This window comes from Heteronotia binoei, chromosome 2 (assembly GCF_032191835.1).
Source record: "Heteronotia binoei isolate CCM8104 ecotype False Entrance Well chromosome 2, APGP_CSIRO_Hbin_v1, whole genome shotgun sequence".
NCBI lineage: Eukaryota > Metazoa > Chordata > Lepidosauria > Squamata > Gekkonidae > Heteronotia > Heteronotia binoei.
The window spans coordinates 121,959,355-121,965,550 of record NC_083224.1 but is presented as its reverse complement, the minus strand read 5'-3'; the positions used below and the strand labels follow the sequence as shown (position 1 = coordinate 121,965,550).

Sequence of the window (6,196 nt, the reverse complement as noted above, 5' to 3'; positions counted from 1 at the left end):
TGGATGACTCTGTATAGTTCATCTACTGCAGAAACACCCAGGAGTGCGAAATTCCAAGTTTGGTAAACTCAGTTATAGTATGAATACAAGTGACTGAAACGGAATTTAACTCATTGCACAACAGACTATTATGTGTAAATTAACAAAACATGAAAACAAGTATGTTCACAGTTTTCAGTTAACAGTATTTATAAATTATGACATAGTTCACCCATGCACCTAGAACAGAATTCAAAACCAAATTTCATTATTGTAAATGATGGTGCAACTAGCAGTAAATCCCGTTGTAGGAAGATATACAACAGGCCATAGAAAAATATTTGGGAGTGGGGTGATGAATGTGCAGGTGGCAGGAAGGAAGGCAGGAAGAATGAAAGAAAAAGAGACAAAGAAAGAACGGTAGGAAAAAGATGGGGAGAAAAGAGTGAGAGAAAGAGAATTGGAAGGAAGGTAGATGGGAGGGACGGTGGCTCAGTGGTAGAGCATCTGCTTGGGAAGCAGAAGGTCCCAGGTTCAATCCCTGGCATCTCCAAAAAAGGGTCCAGGCAAATAGGTGTGAAAAACCTCAGCTTGAGACCCTGGAGAGCCGCTGCCAGTCTGAAAAGACAATACTGACTTTGATGGACCAAGTGTATGATTCAGTATCTCTCTCTCTCTTGGCTTGACTTCGCGAACGAAGATTTAAGAAAGGTGCAGTAGTCCACGTCTGCTGCAGGCTCGCTGATGGCTGACAAGACCAATGCGGGACAGGCAGGTCCGGCCTCAGTGGCTGCAGGGAAAAGTCTGGTTTGGGGTTGGTGCTGTAGCAGTACGATTCTTCCTCAATCTCCTTTTGTCCTCAAGACCAGCTATGCGTGCGTTCTCAAAGGAAGAGGCAGCCTGATGGATGGTGTGCCTCCATGCTTTGCGATCTGAGGCTAGGTCAGACCATTGGTGATGGTTAATGCAACAGGTACCAAGGGATTTCTTCAAGGAGTCCTTGTACCTCTTCTTTGGTGCCCCTCTATTTCGATGGCCGGTGGAAAGTTCGCCATACAGGGCAATCTTGGGAAGGCGGTGGTTTTCCATCCTGGAGATATGCCCTGCCCAGCGCAGCTGCGTCTTCAACAGCAATGCCTCGATGCTTGTAACCTCCGCCCGCTTGAGGACTTCAGTGTTGGTCACAGAGTCACTCCAGTGGATGTTGAGGATGGTGCGAAGGCAGCGCTGATGAAAGCGCTCAAGGAGTCGCAGATGATGACGGTATAAAACCCACGATTCGGAGCCGTAGATGAGGGTTGTCATCACAACCGCTTTGTAAACATTGATCTTTGTGCCTTTTTTCAGATGCTTGTTGCTCCACACCCTTTTATGCAGTCGGCCAAATGCATGGTTTGCCTGTGCCAGTCTATTGTCAATCTCCTTGTCGATCTTGGCGTCTGAGGAGATGATGCACCCCAGGTAGCTGAACTGCTGGACTGTCTTCAAAACTGATTCACCCACAGTGATGCAAGGAGGGTGATAATCTTCCTGGGGTGCAGGCTGGTGGAGAACTTCTGTCTTCTTCAGACTAACTTCTAGGCTGAATAGCTTGGCAGCCTTTGTAAAGCAGGACGTCATATGCTGCGGAGCTGATACCGAGTGGGAGACAAGTGCAGCATCATCAGCAAACAGTAGCTCTCGGATAAGTTTTTCCTTTGTCTTGGAGTGGGCCTTTAGTCGCCTCAGGTTGAACAGGCTGCCATCGGTGCGATAGCAGATGTAGACACCATCGTCGTCCTCTAAATCTACTGCGGCTCTTTGAAGCATCATGCTAAAGAAGATCGTAAAGAGAGTTGGCGCAAGAACACAGCCTTGCTTTACACCTGTGCCTATTGGGAAGGGCTCCGAGAGATCGTTGCAGTGTCTAACTTGGCCTCGCTGGTCTTCATGTAGCTGGATGACTATACTGAGGAACCTTGGGGGACATCCTAAACGTTCCAAGATTTGCCACAGGCCGTTCCTGCTAACGGTATCAAAAGCTTTGGTAAGGTCGACAAAAGTCACATATAGACCCTTGTTCTGTTCCCTGCATTTCTCTTGGAGCTGCCTGAGAACAAATACCATGTCGGTGGTGCTCCTGTTAGCTCTGAAGCCACACTGGCTCTCTGGGAGAAGTTCTTCTGCAATGGTGGGCACCAGTCTGTTCAGGAGTATTCTAGCAAGGATTTTGCCTGCGATGGAGAGCAGGGTTATCCCCCGGTAGTTGGAGCAATCTGACTTTTCCCCTTTGTTCTTATGTAGAGTAATGATGATTGCAACACGAAAGTCCTGTGGTAGTTTGCCTTGTTCCCAGCAGGTGACAAGTACTTTGTGAAGTGTGCTATGTAGTACTATGCCCCCATGCTTCCAGATCTCTGGTGGGATTCCATCAACTCCCGCTGCCTTGCCACTTTTCAGTTGCTTGATGGCTTTAACAGTCTCTTCTAGGGTGGGGATCTCATCCAACTCTGTTTTCACTGGTTGAAGTGGGGTGAGGTAGATTGCTGAATCTTGAACTACGCGATTGGCACTGAAGAGAACCTGAAAATACTCCGACCACCGGTTCAGTATGGATGCCTTGTCTGTGAGGAGCCTTGGCCGTCTGCACTACGCAAGAGACTCTGAGCCTGATATGATGGACCATATACTGCCTTCAGGGCTTTGTAGAACCCTCTTAAATCACCAGTGTCTCCACACAGCTGGGTTCTCTCCGCAAGCTTGGTCCACCACTCGTTCTGAATGTCTTGAAGCTTGCGCTGGAGGTTGCTACATACAGCGCGAAAGGTTGCTTTTTTCCCGGGACAGGAGGGCTGAGCAAGATGTGCTTGGTAGGCAGATCTCTTTTTCGCCAGTAATTCTTGGATCTCTTGATTGTTCTCGTCAAACCAGTCCTTGTTCTTCCTTGTGGAGAACCCGAGGACTTCTTCAGAGGTCAACAGGATGGTAGTTTTTAGGTGTTCCCAGAGTGCTTCTGGAGAAGGATCTGTGAGGCAACTGGGGTCCTCAATTCTTGTCTGGAGTTTTGCCTGGAAGGCAGCTTTAACTTTGGCTGACTGAAGGCTGCCAACCTGAAACTTCCTCCGGGGGATACCGCCTCTCCTGAGTGCAGATTTAAAGTGAAGATGGAGATTGCAGCATACAAGACGATGATCCGTATGACATTCTGCACTGGGCATTACTCGGGTGTGTAAGACATCTCGAAGGTCTCTCTGGCGCACCTGAATGTAGTCAATAAGGTGCCAATGCTTGGACCGTGGGTGCATCCAGGTTGTCTTCAGACTGTTCTTCTGCTGGAAGATGGTGTTGGTAATGGTGAGCTGATGCTCCGTGCAGAATTCTAGCAGGAGGCACCCGTTATCATTGCAGTTGCCAATACCGTGTTTGCCAAGTACTCCTTTCCAGGCTTCCGAGTCTTTACCTACTCTGGCATTGAAGTCACCAAGGATGATCATCTTGTCCTCTGTAGGGGTCTTCCGTACGAGGTAGCGTAGATCAGCATAGAACTTGTTCTTTTCTGCAGAATCTGCTTGAAGGGTTGGGGCATACACACTGAAGAGTGTTGCATGCTGCTTGTTTTGAAGTGGGAGGCGCATAGACATGATGCGATCTGAGTGACCTGTTGGCAGGTTTTCGAGTTTAGAGGCAATGGAATTCCTGACCATTAAGCCAATGCCAGAAAGGCGGCTCTCAGCCTTTGACTTACCCAACCAGTAAAGGTATAGCCAGCACCATGTTCCTGAAGACTACCTTCCTCAGGGAAACGGACCTCACTGAGAGCTGCTATGTTGATATTCAACCTGAGAAGTTCGTGGGCAACTAGAGCAGAGCGTCGTTCAGGGCGACCACTGTCTACTGTGTCAAGCATGGTTCTGATGTTCCAACACGCAAGCTTTAGTCTTTGCACACTTTGTGAGGCAGGTGCATGCCTTTTCTTTGTTGTTATTTTTCGACTGCAAATAAGGATGCCCGTTGACCGCGGCTAGCCAACTGGGGCGGGGGGGGAGACAAGCTTTATTTAGGCCACCTTTTCTAGGCCCCTCTCCATACGGAGCAAGCAGTGCTGTCCCTAAATAAGGTTGCTTGGTTGTTCAGGGTGCTGCCGAAAAATGCTTTCGTCTCTGGGTCAGCATCAGGCGACCAATACCCTGAACCGCCTACATGCAGGATCGGGACTGCGGCTTCCAGTGGCATCTTCCACCTGCCGTTTCGCCCCTTGCCCATCGCTGCAGGACTTGGTATGTTGTGGATACCCTTCAGGCCTGCGCAGAGGAATTTTTAGGTGAGGCGCAATGTGCGCAGTACTGGCTCCACCCTTTCACCATGGGGTCATCTGCCATGGCCCAGTTAGCCAGGACACCGGCAGCGAGTCCTCCAGGTGGTAGATGTTACATTTACGAGCTCTGTCTGCCCGGGCTTGATGTTAGAGTTTTCCTTCTCTTGGCTGGCGAGGTTGGTGAGCCCAGCCTGCCCATCCGGTTATACCGCCGGACATTCGGTCGCACCATGACATGGCAAACTCTGTGAAAAACGGGGGGGACCAGCGAGAAGGTGTTGCCACGGATGCAGTAATGTAGGAGAGGCCATTGCAGTGACCATCTGCCAGGCATAGCCAGACAGTGATCACGCAGCGTTCACTACACCGGGAAAGGAGAGGCGATGTATTGCGCGTACACTTTCCCAGGGGGGGCAGGACACCCAGAGGGAGCCTACCCCCCCCCTCAGTATAAGGCAGCTTCATATGTTCTTGGGGGAGGGACGGTGGCTCAGTGGTAGAGCATCTGCTTCGGAAGCAGAAGGTCCCAGGTTCAATCCCTGGCATCTCCAAAAAAGGGTCCAGGCAAATAGGTGTGAAAAACCTTCCCTTGAGACCCTGGAGAGCTGCTGCCAGTCTGAGAAGACAATACTGACTTTGATGGACCAAAGGTCTGATTCAGTATAAGGCAGCTTCATATGTTCATAAACAGAGACTGCAATCACACATGTTAAATAATGCAGTTTCAATCCAGTTTCAAAGCACTTTGCATCAGGATTTTGCCAGTTCACACAATAAAATCCAGTTAGAAAGTGCACTGGAAGTGGACTGAAAGTAGGGTTGCCAATCTCCAGGTCAGGGCAGGGGATCCCCTGGTTTGGTGGCCCTCCCCCCGCTTCAGGGTCAGCAGAAGGTGTGGGGGGGGGGGAAAGGAAATATCTGCTGGCCACTCTAGTATTCCCTATGGAGACTGATTCCCATAGGGTATAATGGAGAATTGATCCATGTGTATCTGGGGCTCTAAGGAAGTTGTTTTTTTGAGGTAGAGGCATCAAAGTTGCAGCTTAGCATTCAGTGCCTCTCCTCAAAACACCCTCCAAGTTTCAAAAAGATTGGACCGGGGATCCAATTCTATGAGCCCCCAAAGAAGGTGCCCCTATCCTTCATTATTTCCGATGGAGGGAAAGAATGTAAAAGGTGTGCAGTCCCTTTAAATGTGATCCCTTTGGAATTCAATTATGCTTGTCACAACCTTGCACTTGGCTCCACTTCCAAAGTCTCCTGGCTCCACCCCCAAAGTCCCCAGATATTTCTTGAATTGGACCTGGCAGTCCTAATTGAAATTGCATCATTTAGTGTTTGTGATTGCAGCCAGAATGAAATAAAAAGACAGAAAGACAGAGATACAAAGAATGAAAATAAGAACAGAAGGGAGATAGGAAAAAGGGGGCAGGAGAGGAGTGAGAGAAAGAAAAATGAGAAGGAAGATAGACAGAGGCCGTTTTCGCACTCACGTTTTACTGGCGCCACGACCATCCTGACGCCGGCGAATCTGCATGAATTTCGCACCAGAAGCTCCGGCGCTCCCAGAAGCGCTGGCTACTTCCGTCGCTAAGCCAGCGCAAACGGAAATCGCAAAGATGCAGGAAAACGTTTGCGCTGGCTTAGCGACGGAAAGCGCCGCCGCTTCTGGGAGCGCCGGCGCTTCTGTTGCGAAATCCATGCAGATTCGCCGGCGTCAGGAGAGTCGTGGCGCCAGTAAAACGTGAGTGCGAAAACACCCCTAATGAAAGACAAAGACAAAGGCCTTTTCTCCATTCAGCTTTGCTCCAGATCTAGTGAGCACTAAATCCACCTGTTACAAACTCGCATAATTCAAAATGCTTCCACATTTAAAAACTTGCTCCTCACCTTTTGCAGAGTTTTACATCTACATTTGCAAAA

General features: G+C 49.3%; 1 protein-coding gene and 1 non-coding gene across 9 annotated transcripts in view; both read left to right on the top strand.

The window, feature by feature from the left end:
* DOCK7 (dedicator of cytokinesis 7) overlaps nucleotides 1-6,196 on the top strand; it is a 256,466-nt gene that overhangs the window by 129,934 nt on the left and 120,336 nt on the right. The gene's annotated exons all lie outside the window — the stretch shown is intronic.
* On the top strand, nucleotides 4,758-4,824 carry TRNAP-CGG (transfer RNA proline (anticodon CGG)). Its single transcript has one exon. It is a non-coding gene; the product is annotated as a tRNA-Pro (tRNA).